The following is a 14,468-nucleotide window of genomic DNA, read 5'->3' as shown; positions in this document are numbered from 1 at the left end:
CTGGGGCTCAAGGCATGTTTCCAACAATAGAGAGACAAGGCTGACTGAGAGTCTGGAGTCATCAGTCAACTCACTTCCCCATCGCAGTGCCAGAACCCTCCTTGATCCCTGGGAAGTGCTACCCAAGTGATCTACATAGCTGCTTCTGATAACCTTCCCCAGTCCTTGGCACATGCTCCCACTGCAGCTGCTCCTCCTGCTTTGAAAATCTGCCCTGATCCCCAGCATGTGCTTCCCAGGCACCAAAGTCAGTAAGAACTTCAGGTGCTCAGCATCTCTACAAATCAGGCCATTCATATAGGTACCTAAATATGGATTAGGTGCCCAAGTTGGATCATTTTGGCCACATATTAATTAATTATTATACATACACGCACTTGAGAGGATTAGGTTCTTATTGGTAAATGTGGATAATCGTCTATTTCACCATACACTTGCAGACCAACAAAAATATATTTCCATCTATAATAATCAAAATTTACAGATAGGCAAAGTAAGAAAAGTGCTGCTTGAAAACTTATTAAGAGTTTGATTTAAGGCTGTTTACTTTGTATATTTTGCCATGTGATGTTGACCATTTGAGTTTTAATGGTTATAGAAATTTAACTTTTTGAATCTCAGCTTCTAGAATCATAGAATATCAGAGTTGGAAGGGACCTCAGGAGGTCATCTAGTCCAACCCTCTGCTCAAAGCAGGACCAATCCCCAATTTTTGTCCCAGATCCCTAAACGCCCCCCTCAAGGTTTGAACTCACAACCCCCTGGGTTTAGCAGGCCAATGCTCAAACCACTGAGCTATCCCTCCCCCCAAATCTACTATCATTACTTATTGTCTGACCCTCATAATTTCCCACATCTGTTAAAATTTAAATGAATAAAAATAAAAAATGCTTAAAAATAAGCATTGATATTATCAAAATTATACAAAAATAAAACTGTAATTTTACCAAGCTTATACATACAGCTGTGACCGAGATTCCATGAGGATGTCCCATATAGGGCACTTTATTTGCTAAAATATTTTAGACAAAACGTCTTCTTTTGATGATGCCACATTATTGCTTCTGATTTAAGAAGAAATCAACAGACATTGAACTGCGTTAGTCAACGTCAACATGTACCAGCATATCTTATTGTTCTTTTGTATTTTTTCCTTATCATATCTATGTGGGGTGGGCCTACTACTTATTAAAGACACATCTGGCATCTGAACATTCTTGTCTCCTTCAGTATTTGGGATAGACCTAGAACTGCTTGTAGATCATTTTGGAAAAAGAGTTATATAGATAATGATTCCAGTAATATATCCTGGTAAAATTCCATATTCCTGTATAGGGAAGTCTCATTTTTCTTGGTTTGTAGTCAGACTGAATATTTATTTCTAAAAAAAGGACCCATATGGACCCATAGAGGCAGTGTGTCTGTTCAGGACATAGGACAATGGGGCCATGATCTTCAATGGAGCTCTTGGATGTTATCACAATACAAACAGTAGCAATCCTTGTGATCATTTGAAAAGACACTTACAAAACTTTCAGTTATGGGCTATATGTGGAAGTGTTTGAAAGGTATGCTTTTTACAGTGATCAAGAGAATTATTTGCAAGTGTCCCTGAACTGGTATTTCTAAGGTCATCAACTGCAAAAAGATCCTTATATGCATGTGATTACGGTAGATATAAGATACGCATTCCTATTAATTTATTACAGATACTGATCTGGCCAGATAAAATGTAAATCTGTTTTTTCACATGCACCTGGTGGTTTTTCCTCTCCCCCCCCCCCCCCACCACCTTTTTTTTCTCTTATGTAATGGGCTTACACTGTGAATCATTGCTTAATTTTTCATCTCTAATCTTCTGCTTGGTTTAATGAGTTTGATCTGAAACCAGAAACTGGACCGTGACACTTTAAATTTATTATCATTGGTGCATCATGTATAATTGTGGCGGCAATTACCTTTTTATTCAGTTGCTGATTTCAAAGACATATATAAATATATTTTTCCATCTGTCAGGATGAGTCACATGGTAATTGTATATCTGGGATGGGCTCTACTTGCATCTTGGATTTACCTGGAAGCCTGCTTTTAGGATGCTAGAGAGTCTTTGTATAACATTCAGTCTTGTGCCAGAAATTATCTGACAGCACTTTCCTCCTCCCTGAAACTTGTTTTAAAGCCTTCAAACTACAGATTACAGTGTGATACTGATACTGATACTGCAGATTGAACCAGATTTAATCAGAAATGCAGATTAAAGTGTCTCTACTTTATCACTTTGCAACTTCTACTTTGCTGAACTCAAGTTCACTGCTCTAAATGGCAAAAAAATCTATTGGAAAGCTAATCAAACGGGGTGATTGTCTCAGCAAATCCTTTGCTTCTCATATTGAGATTGTGACTTGGAAGCTGATTCCTGAACTCTGGGCAGACAAGGCATCTGTCAACCAAAAGCACAGTAATCTGAAAGGTTGTACATGTCCCTTTTATCTGCAGGTCACATACAATTTGTCAAAGTATTAGAAATGTGACTATAAGTCAGAAGAAAACAGCTGAGGAACCGGCTCAAGAAGTTTAGTTGCCCTTGTGAGCTAGAATATAACTTCTCTTTGGTATATTTAGCAACTATTGCTTTGCAAGTGGATGTGGGAGAATTGTGTGATGGATAGTAGAAGTGGAAAGAAATGCTTTAATATGGCATGCCTACAATATTCAGCAAGAGGATCCAAGAACATTACAAGAATTCTAGCAAATTAATTTACTTAAGAAATACTACTTCTTGAAATTTGAATGTTATTATGGCTAAAGGTATCTGATCTTATTCCATGAAGGTTGCCATTTCTGTACTTCAGCCCTTTCATTCAGAGCAGGCCACTTCCCCAAAGGGTACGTGGGATAGAGTGCCTATATCAAGGCGATAAATGGGACTGTCTGTGGGTGAAGTCTGGTCTGGGAGCACAGGAGTACAAAACAAGGAAGGTGGAAAGAAAGCAAAGACATTCTGTTCAGGAATGGAAAGGTGGGCAAGGGGGTTATTTATATTAATCTGAAAAACCCAGATGTACTCTGGCAATGTAAGAACACAAGTCAGATTAAAACAAAACCTACATTTACCTAAATAATCAATTGCAACTTACCTAAAAATTGATAACAGGTCTAGTGCTTTTCTCCTTTATTTCAGTGCAGAATTATTGGTCTTCCTGTCCTAATTTTTCTTTCTTCCTGCCAACAGTCAAGAAAATTGCAATCTCTGCGGAGGAAATACATTTTACCCATTATTGTTGTTGTTAAATATGTTAATCTTTAAATTTTAAAAAAAGCAATTTCCATTTTTGTTGATAGTAGCTAGTTCCAAAATTTTGATACTACATTGGAGATGTCCATTATTAGTTATTTCAGGGGTATCTAGATGCCTCATTGTTCCAGGTACTGTACACACCGAGTGAGACGATCCCTGCCCTTAAGAGTTTACAAATCCATTCAGAATCTGTTTTAGACTAGTTAGGAAACAAAGTTCTGGAGAAAATAATGGATGAGACAACCTCTGTGTCAATCCTAATTCCATAAGATTTATTTAGGACATTCCCTTCTGTATTCAGAGATTCTCCACATTACATAAGATGATCTGCTGCCATGAACCTGACTCAGCCACTGTTTTGTAATTTGGTCACTCTTCCTATTTACAGCAGTGGTTCTCAACCAGGGATATGTGTACCCCTGTGGGGATGAAGTGGTCTTCCAGGGGGTACATCAACTCTTCTAGATATTTGCCTAGTTTTACAACAGGCTACATAAAAGCACTAGCAAAGTCAGTACAAACTAAAATTTCATACAGACAATGACTTGTTTATACTGCTCTACAATGTTCCCTCTAATTTTTCGCACCCATGTGCAGCATTAATTTTGTTATATGCATCAATATGGAAGTGATGTGTAACACATTACCTTCATATCGATGCACATAACAAAATTCATTTGGTGGCCGAGGGGTTTGCAGTTTTGGAGAGGGCTCAGGGCTGGGGCAGATGGTTGGGGTTCAGGGGTGTGAGGGCTCTGACTGGCAGTGTGCAATCTGGGGTGGGGCTGGGAATGAGGGGCTTGGAATGAGGGGCTCAGGGCTGGGGCGGGGGTTGGGGTGCAGGGGGGAGGGCTCCAGCTGAGGGTGTGGGCTCTAGGGTGGAGCCAGGGATGAGGGGTTCAGGGTGCAGGAAGGTGCTTCGGGGCTACAGTGGGAGTGAGGACTCCCCCCAGCTCTCTCTCCCCGCAGCAGCACCTGGGCTGGGGGGATAGGCACCTCTCCCCCAGCCATGGCAGCTCTGGGGCTGGCTTTAGGGAGGGGTGCCCCAGCCACAAGAAATCTGGGCCTGGGCTGGATTCGGGAAGTGTCACACCGTGACAGGTCCGGGCCAGGCTGCCTAGGTTTGGGCCACCCTGGCTGCAGCTGGGTCCTGGCAGGGCTACCTGGGTTTGGGCCAGGTCGCCCAGGAAGAGGCTGGATCCGGGCTGTGCTGCACTTCCCCGGCCGGGTCCGGGCCAGGGTAGGGGTGCTCCGGCCGTTGCAGGTTGGGGGCTGGGCTAAATTGGGGGCTGGGGAAGAGGTGCCCCTCCCCAAGCTGAGGCAGCTCCCTGGGTGGGTTCCCTGAGTGCCTGCGCAGTGCTAAATAGGCAGCTACATGGCCACCCAGCTTACAGGGAACTTAGCTACTCTATATACTGTACATACAGCTATAATTTAGTCACGGAGGTCACAGAAGTCACCGAATCCATGACTTCCAGCGACCTCCGTAACTTCAGCCTGTAGTGGTCAGGAGCTGCAGGGTCCCCTGCTGCCCATGGGAGCAGGCAGCTGCAAGGCACCCCAGCTGGCTCTGGCAGCCCCTGGAGATCCAAGCCACCTCAGGTCCCAGCCACTGCGGGCCGTGGTGCCCCCGGAGCTGCTGGTGGTGGGGGAACACCCGAGCTCCTGGCCGCTGCAGGCAGTGGGAGAACCCTTGAGCTCTCAGCCACCGCGGGGAAACCCCCAAGCTGCGGGCGGCAGGGGTATTCCACAGTTCCTGGTCCCCGCAGGTGGCAGGTACCCCACAGCTCTCAGCCACCGTGTCCAGGTCACACAGGTTCAAAACCAGGGATTCAGCGGGGGACACCAAGCAGAGAACCCTCGACAGCGCCCACTGCTCCTCAAAGCTGTCTAGGGAGCCAGCAGACGCTGCCCAGAGGAACTCTGCCTGAATGCATGAGACCAGGGAGGAATTGAAATAGGCCCCACTGTCGCAGAGTACCCCCTCGTCAAGCATCCTTCTCCTAGTGTAGTAAATGGCTGCTTTGGCCAGTGCCAGGAGGAGGTTAACAAGGAGGTTTCATGACTTTGTGGGGCCATGGACAGGGTGTGCGAATATGAAAAGGTGTGGGGAAAAGTGCAGCCAGAACCTCAACAGGAGGTTCTGGAGGAATCATAGAATCATAGAATATCAGGGTTGGAAGGGACCCCAGAAAGTCATCTAGTCCAACTCCCTGCTCGAAGCAGGACCAATTCCCAGTTAAATCATCCCAGCCAGGGCTTTGTCAAGCCTGACCTTAAAAACCTCTAAGGAAGGAGATTCTACCACCTCCCTAGGTAACGCATTCCAGTGTTTCACTACCCTCTTAGTGAAAAAGTTTTTCCTAATATCCAATCTAAACCTCCCCCATTGCAACTTGAGACCATTACTCCTCGTTCTGTCATCTGCTACCATTGAGAACAGTCTAGAGCCATCCTCTTTGGAACCCCCTTTCAGGTAGTTGAAAGCAGCTATCAAATCCCCCCTCATTCTTCTCTTCTGCAGACTAAACAATCCCAGCTCCCTCAGCCTCTCCTCATAAGTCATGTGCTCTAGACCCCTAATCATTTTTGTTGCCCTTCGCTGGACTCTCTCCAATTTATCCACATCCTTCTTGTAGTGTGGGGCCCAAAACTGGACACAGTACTCCAGATGAGGCCTCACCAGTGTCAAATAGAGGGGAACGATCACGTCCCTCGATCTGCTGGCAGTGCCCCTACTTATACATCCCAAAATGCCATTGGCCTTCTTGGCAACAAGGGCACACTGCTGACTCATATCCAGCTTCTCGTCCACTGTCACCCCTAGGTCCTTTTCCGCAGAACTGCTGCCTAGCCATTCGGTCCCTAGTCTGTAGCGGTGCATTGGATTCTTCCATCCTAAGTGTAGGACCCTGCACTTATCCTTATTGAACCTCATCAGATTTCTTTTGGCCCAAACCTCCAATTTGTCTAGGTCCTTCTGTATCCTATCCCTCCCCTCCAGCGTATCTACCACTCCTCCCAGTTTAGTATCATCCGCAAATTTGCTGAGAGTGCAATCCATACCATCCTCCAGATCATTTATGAAGACATTGAACAAAACCGGCCCCAGGACCGACCCCTGCCGGAATAGAGGCTGTAACCTGGCGCATTCTAGATAGGTTCACCCCCATTCCTAATGACTGCCCCTTTTGCGGCATGTGGGTTCTCTCCCACATGACGCAAAAGGGGCAGGCATCAGGAATGGGGGTGAACCATGCCAGGTACATGCCCGTGCTCATGAAGGAGCAGCCAGCCAATGTCCCAGCAGGCTGTGAGACCAGGGTGGAATAGAGGCTGGGCCACCAGGTTTCTTCACCCTCTACTGGTGGTGGTACCCCTTAGTATTGGGGCAGGACATGAGGGTGAAGAAACTAAACATGTGGAGCACGAGCATGTAAATTTGGACCCTTGGAAGGTGTGCGCCAACGTGCTCCATGCCCGACTCCCTGCACCATAAAGGAGTCTCTGCAGGGCCTGGAGGTGGAAGACATGGACCTGGCTGCAGAGGCAGACCAGGCCCTGTCCTCCCTCCTCCAGGGGAAGACTCAGAACCCCTGCAAAGACCAAGTGCAGTCCTGGCCAGAACAACTCCAGAGCTACCCTCTGGAGCCAGGCCAGGATCCCTGGGGCTGGGCTTAGGGTGTCGAGCCGGTGTCAGAGCATGGACAGGACTACTTGGTTCAGCACCAGTGCCCTCCCCCACAGGGAGAGGCAATGGAGCAGTCCTGTCCACCTCCGCAGCTGCTCGCCCACCCTGGCCTCCAAATCCTACCAGTTCTCCGGCGGAGAAGGATGCATGGCGGAAAGGTAGACGCTGAGATAGAGCAGCAGACCCGCGCCCCACCAAATGGCTTGAAGCGCAGGTGGGAGGGAGCTTGTCTGCCACCCGTCCCTGACCAGCAGGCCCAGACCTCTTGACCCAGTTGACCCGGGTGGAGGAAGCTGCTGAGTAGATGGCGTGGTAGGCCTCCACTCGCACCATGGTCCTGGACCATGAGGAGCACGTCGTCGGCATATGCCAATAGGACGAGCCGCAACTCTGCTCTCTCAGAGCACCAACCCTGGAGGAGACAGAGAAAGGGCTTGATTGCCAGAGCATACTGCTGGCCCAACAGCGGACACCACTGACGCACCCCCTGCCCGAAGCTGACCGGCTTGGTCAGGGTCCAGTTGAGCCTGACCAAACACTCCACAGAAGCGTACAGCACCTGGAGAGAAAAAAAAGGCGGCAGGGATACCCCACTGCCCCCAGCTGCTGCAGGCGGCTCCTAGCCCTTGTGCAGCTCCCCCGCCTCAGGGGGTGTGGGGACCCGCAGATCCCCATTTTGTCCTGGATATTTTTAGTAAAAGTCACAGACAGGTCATGACTTCCGTGAATTTTTCTTTTTTGCCTGTGACCTGTCTGTGACTTTTACTAAAAATATCCAGTCACGGACAGGTCACAGGCAAAAAAGAAAAATTCACGGAAGTCATGACCTGTCTGTGACTTTTACTAAAAATATCCATGACTAAATTTTAGCCTTAACTATACACTGAAATGTAAGTACAATATTTATATTCCAATTGATTTTATAAATTATATGGTACAAATGAGAAAGTAAGCAATTTTTCAGTAATAGTGTGCTTGGATATTTTTGTATTTTTATCTGGTTATGTAAGCAAATAGTTTTTAAGTGAGGCATAACTTGGGGGCACACAAGACAAATCAGACCCCTGAAAGGAGTACAGTAGTTGGAAAGGTTGAGAGCCACTTATTTACAGCACATAAAAGTACATTAGGCATCTCACACTGCATGTAAGACAACAAGACCCCTGCCAATAATTTCAGAGCCTGATGTTGCAGTGTGATCCACACAGGGCCCTCCCCTCAGGCAGAGCCCACTAACTTCAGTGGGAGTCTGCATAGGCATAAATGGTATCCTGATGAAAATTGTCTGCTTCCAATCATCACATTCAACTGCATCACAATTGATTGGCACAAATTAGAGTTTGCTCTACAATCATGATACTGAACCTATTTAGTGCAGGGCTCTCTCAAATGTCATCAAAGCAGTTTTCTCTTAGGCCTCCCTAATATTATATTATGTATGCACATATTTTTAAAAGAAATTGAAGAAGTAGATTTACCTTTATTTAAATGAATTAACTTGAAAATAGAATAAAAACAACAACATTTTAAAGGATGTAAAGTTTGACAGAAGCATGGACAGAGACAGTCTGTTAATTTTTTCTTTCCTGATGGATCATTTTCATTCTAGATTTAGCAAAATCAGGAATGCCATTTGAATCTATTAAATAAAGCTCCACTTTTGCAGAAAATAAAACAATCAAGAATCATAGAACAAATGGATGTTTATTCCCATTTTTCTCGTGGTTTGCTTGCCCCCCTCACACCCCATTCCCACACAGATTATGAGCACAGTTGTCAACTTTCACGCAGTAAAAGAAAGGACTCCGACTTTCACAATAAGCCAAAAATCAAGCTAATCCCATTTCAAAACAAGGCCAAAACAAGCCCATTCCTAAGAACCCCAACACTCTATGTGACTAGATCCCCCCGGCGTGCAGTCTAGGACTGGGACTGTGATGGGCCCGCTATGCATCCCTGACCCTCTTCCCCCGAGCTTCCTCCCCCTTGCCCCTGCTGGCTGGGAGCCGATCAAAAAAAAGAAGCAAAAGCTACAACAAGCAACAAGCTAGTTGTGTTAGTTCTTTTAACAATAGCAGCCCTTGGGACCTCATGTTCAAATGGTTATCTACCATGATTTCTAAAGTCCTTTTCCATTCCACTACATTCCAGGATATATTCTTGTAAATGTGACCTACATTCTTTGTTCCTAGATGCATGACCTTGCATTTTGGGTGTATTAGAAACTATGGAAAGATTTCCATTTACTAAATGGAAGTTGGTTAAGAGACTAAAACTGTATATAGTGTAGATTTCCTTATTCTTGATCTATACTTTAGGTCCCTGGAGTTATATAGACAAAACATGCTGGTCATGTAAAATCAGAGTATGACACTGTATTTCTGGAAAGATCTTTCAAAAGGATATTTAATAGCTTTCATACTGTGTCAGCTTTCTGAGTGTGGGTGTGTATTTTGATTTCTATTATCACAGTACACCTTTCGGCTATAAGATATGCCATGTGTATATATTTGAGTATATTTATCCAAAGATAAATCCCTTTCGCTAAAAGGTGGGTTCAAAAGTAATCTCCAGATGAGTAATTTCACAGCCTATATTTATGAACTAAAACTCTGAGCACAGGACATGGCTAGATCATTTGAATCCTAGGGTTCCTTTGAAGAATGTACATCTCTGTTACCCTAGTCTGAAAGGAAACATTTTTTGAGCAGTAAGATCTATTCCTCATAGTCTAGTAGATTAGTCTGTATCTGCTGCTCCAGTTATGGTATGACAGTCTTTCCTGAAGTCTTCCAAAGTTTCTTCATCCTACCAAATGACTGTGCTTGTTTGCGATTTCCCATACGGAGAACATGTTAAACGAGCCCCTGTGCAATCTATTAGACCTTATTATCTACAAGTGAAGGCAAAGAGGAGAAGACTGTCGTTCCCTTGGGTCTTATTCTTGGATGTAAAGGATCAAAATTATTTTCCACATTTCTGAAGTAGTGTAAAAGGTAGGTGGCAACTGATATGCTTCCATGTAGTACTATATCTGACTACCAATGCATTATCCACCCATCTTCGAATCCTTCACCTTTAACTAAAGCTGTGGTTTATTTATTTGTGAAATGTCCAGAAAGCAGAGGAAAGACATGCAAAACTGCACAAATACAAAATGGGAAATGACTACCTAGGAAAGAGTACTGCAGAGAAGGATGTGGGAGTTATAGTGGATCACAAACTAAATATAAGTCAACAATGTAATATTGTTGCAAAAAAAGCCAACATCATTCTGAGCTATATTACCAGGAGTGTTGTAAGCAAGATATGAGAAGTAATTCTTCCACTCTATTCAGCACCGATAAGGCCTCAGCCAAAGTACTCCTCAGGTTATGGGCACCAGTCTTTGGGAAAGATGTGGGCAAATTGGAGAAAGTCCAGAGGAAAGGAAAGAAAATGATAAAAGGTTTAGAAAACATGACCTATGAGGAAAAATTGAAAAAATTGGGTTTTTTTGTTTGGGGAAGAGAAGAGTGAGGGACATGATAGTAGTCTTCAAGTAAGTAAAAGGTTGTTGTAAAGGGGAGAATGATAAATTGTTCTCCTTAACCACTGGAGGATAGGACAAGAAGGAATGGATTTAAATTGCAGCAAGGAAGATATAGGTTAGACATTAGGAGGGTGACCAGATAGCAACTGTGAAAAAAGGGGACGGGGGTGGGGGGTAATAGGCACCTATATAAGAAAAAGTCCCCAAAAATGGGACTGTCCCTGCAAAAACAGGACATCTGGTCACCCTAGACATTAGGAAAAAAGTCCTAACTGTCAAGGTAGTTCAGCACTGGAACAAATTACCTCGGGCAGTTGTGGAATCTCTGTCTTTGGAGATTTTAAGAACAGGTTAGACAAACACTTATCAGGGATGGTTTAGATAATAATTAGTCCTGCCTCAGTGGAGGGGACTGGACCAGGTGACCTATCGAGGTCCCTTCCAGTCCTACATTTCTATGATTCTATAAAATGCATCAAGGCTGCAGAGCAAAGAGCACATCATAACAAATTTAGGTAATGATAATACAAACGGTAGAAAAAGGAGAGAAGTTGTTGGGTAAAGAATAGGTTAACACATTTAGAACTGGGCAACAGATCATTTTAAGGGAGAGTGTTACCCTGGCTTGGTCAACAACTGCCCTTAAAAATACACAAGTGAGGTGAAAGAGCAGACTGCCTTCCAGAGGATAGTTTCCATATATTTATTGCAACTTGTTAAGATGTATCAACCTCAGAATTTGAACAGAGTGAGTGGCTATATGAAAGTGGAAAGTGACATTCTTGTTTCAACAAGTAGCATGCATGTGTGGTGTAGGAAAATGTAAAAAGTTGGCAGGCCATTGCCTGAGGTTTGGGGATATCTATAAGGATAAGCATGTGGTAAGGATGGAAGCCTGGAAGGACAACGGTACCCAGGCTAGTGAAGCTGGACATAAGGGTGCACAACCTTAGCTGGTGTAAACCAGCATCTTCCCCTTGACTTCAGTGGAGCTACATTTATTTAAACCAACTGTGGATCTGGCTCAGAAAGTTTAGTTGCCCTTATGAACTAGACTATAACTTCTCCTTTGCATTCTTAGCAACTATTGCTCTGCAAGTGGACATGGGAGAATTGTGTGATGGATAGTAGAAGTGGAAAGAGTTGTTTTAATATGCCATGCCTAGAATATTCAGCAAGAGGACCGAAGAACACTACTACTAGGTTGGTGGAAGGTGATTTAGGTTTTTGAGCTTAAAAGTACTTCTTCAAAAATACATGAGAAGAAGTTATGCCTTGCCAGAAGGCTAAGCTCATCTTTCATTGACAACAACAAAAAAACGGGGGGTGGGGGGGGAGTACAAAGCATCAATATAGGGGGAATATCTTCTTTTGCCTGAGATACAGTCAGAGGTCCTGACCACCTGTGGTCATTAAAGAACAAATGGCACCATTCCAAAGAGCACGGGCTTGGGCCAGGGCCAGTTCCAACAGAAGGAATTACATTCTGTTAGCCTGGTTTCCCTTCGCAGTTTCACATGGATGGAATGGTAGCCTCAGCAGTTCACTGATGCTATATGCTGCTGAACAGATGCTAGATTTCACATCAGAGATGCCTGTATTTCAGTGAAGGGTGAAGTTTTTGCACGTCAGTTTGTGCAGTGCTTTGAGATTCTTAAGGATGAAACATTCTATATAAAATTAAAGACTTTATTAGAACTACATCCTATCAATACACAACCATTTCTGGTAGAGGATCACAAGATATGGGGCATCTGGTAGGGTAGGTACAGACTGATGATTCCTACTATAAAATATTTTCTGACTACATGACAGAGATTGTAGTAAGACAAGGTGGATGAGGTAATCTTTTATTGGACAAACTTCTGTTGGTGAAAGAGAGAAGGTTTCAAGCTATACAGACCTGAAGCTTGTCTCTCTGACCAACAGAAGTTGGTTCAATAAAAGATATTACCTCACCCATCTTTTGTCTCTAATATCCCGGGACCAAAATAGCAACAATAACACTGCAAACAACAAAGATTGTAGTGTCAGAATACCAGGAAGTCATTTCACTTGCTGAAAGCAGCTTTCACAGATAGTTGAAAGTGTTTGCCATTACCACTTTCCATTCGGACACTGCAGCATTTGGCAGTCTTGATTAGAATAAAAATTTATTCAGTCTGCTTGGCTCTTATGAATATTGAAATTTTCTGTGAAATTTATTTAGTACAATGTTATTATTTCAGCTCATATGTTTGCAAGCTGCAGGAAATCGATTTTGCAATGAATGACGAAAGTGTTTGGTGCCCTGCCTTCTCTAATAGATACTAAAAATAAAGGGCCATATCCTTATTAGGCATAAATCAGCACGACTCCATGAACGTCAGTGGCACTATGCTATTTTATACCGGCTGAGGATCTGGCCCTAGGCAAGAAGGTACCAGTGAGAAGTTATCTTGTATTGTTAAATCCCTTGATGTACCTCAGCTAGTACGCATCATAATAGTGAGAGACCTGATGGTGATTTATTTGTAAAATTCCACAGGCTAGGCACCTGCAGTCTAAAGTAAGTAGTATATTTTAATATGTTTAGTACATACCAATGCAAAATCATCAAAACGGAGATTAGAATTTTCTCACTAAAATCGCAATTGTGACAAACTGACACTATCCTATATAAACTTAACTGAATGAAGTTAAACTTTACTGAATTAGTTTGAATACCTTTGGGGTCCATTGTATTAAAAATGCAATTGTGTATGTGTTATTGTGGCATTGTATGTATGTACCTTCTCGAGAAATTCTATAAGGAATTTTAAAGGGCTTTGTGGAACAATACATGTGAAGTGGACTTCCTAGGAAGTACCTGAGGGTAAGGGAATGCAAATGACGCACTTCAAATCCACCCTTTTGAAGCTACACCCAGGAAGAAAAACCTATTGTCTACTGATTACCAGCTCTTGGGAGACTCCAGATCACAGACCCCTGAACTGTATGAAGGGTTGCTGAGGGACTGCTCCTGCCAGAACCCACAGTAGAGTTGGGGTGATGTCTAGTAGTTTTATTAGCATGCATATAGGTCCATTTATTGCTTTGAATTTGTTTTTTCTGAAATGCTTTTGCTTAAGAATAGAATAAGCCTGCATAAAAAGAACTGTGTGGTAACAATTTTCAGCCACTGAAGAGAAAGCAAGCAGGTGTGTTTGGGCAGCCTGTCTTCTGTGAGTATAACACAATGAATGTAGATAACTGGAAATACACTGGTCAGAAGGGAGAGATAGTTTACCTAGCCTAAAAGTGTCAGTAAAATATATCCTCTGCAGTTTAATCATTTTATATGTATATTCCCACTCTTCCTCATTTTCTGCTTTTTGTTGGTGAATGCAATTTTCCAGCAGGATTTCCTGATGTCCCAACACTTTTCTCATGGCTAGTATCATTGAGGCAAGCTCCTGCCTTTCCACACAATGTGGAAAGGGATTATAATGGACATATTGCATCTCACATATAGTAACGGGGGAGGGGGAGCACAGTAATTACATTTTCTCAAGGGTATTTTCAACTGCATGAAATGCTTGGTTCCCCATCTGTTTAACCAATTGCAAAGAAAGCTGTGGAACTGACATCAGCATGGAGGAAGCTGCTCGACAGCCCCTGTCGATGATCATTCCTTTTTTCCACATCAGGTGTCTTCAGCACACTTCAAATCAGAAACACTAAAATTACCGATCTACAGCTTCAGTTCCAGCACACACTTACCCAACAGCCTTCAACAATGCTTAGCCACACCTGCCTACAAAAGACACAACTGAGCTGAAAGAAGATAACCGGGCTGCTCAGACTGCCCTCTGCTGGCCTATCTGTAAATCAGCAGTTGTAGTTAAAGCAACTGCTAGCCCTGATTTGGCAAGGTAGAAATCAGTAACTATCAAAGTCTACGGTAGACAAATGCATACACTGGAAGA

At 43.7% G+C, this 14,468-nt stretch overlaps 1 protein-coding gene across 1 annotated transcript in view; it reads right to left on the bottom strand.

Annotated features, from left to right (window-relative positions):
- PDHX (pyruvate dehydrogenase complex component X) overlaps window positions 1–14,468 on the bottom strand; it is a 133,109-nt gene that overhangs the window by 11,585 nt on the left and 107,056 nt on the right. The window contains exon 11 of the transcript XR_006291756.1: window positions 3,138–3,250. The gene's annotated coding sequence lies outside the window, so the exon portion shown is untranslated. The remainder of the gene's footprint in view (window positions 1–3,137; window positions 3,251–14,468) is intronic.

This window comes from Chelonia mydas, chromosome 6 (assembly GCF_015237465.2).
Source record: "Chelonia mydas isolate rCheMyd1 chromosome 6, rCheMyd1.pri.v2, whole genome shotgun sequence".
Taxonomy (NCBI): domain Eukaryota; kingdom Metazoa; phylum Chordata; order Testudines; family Cheloniidae; genus Chelonia; species Chelonia mydas.
The sequence above is the reverse complement of the archived record's forward strand: the minus strand, read 5'-3'. Positions and strand labels throughout refer to the sequence as shown.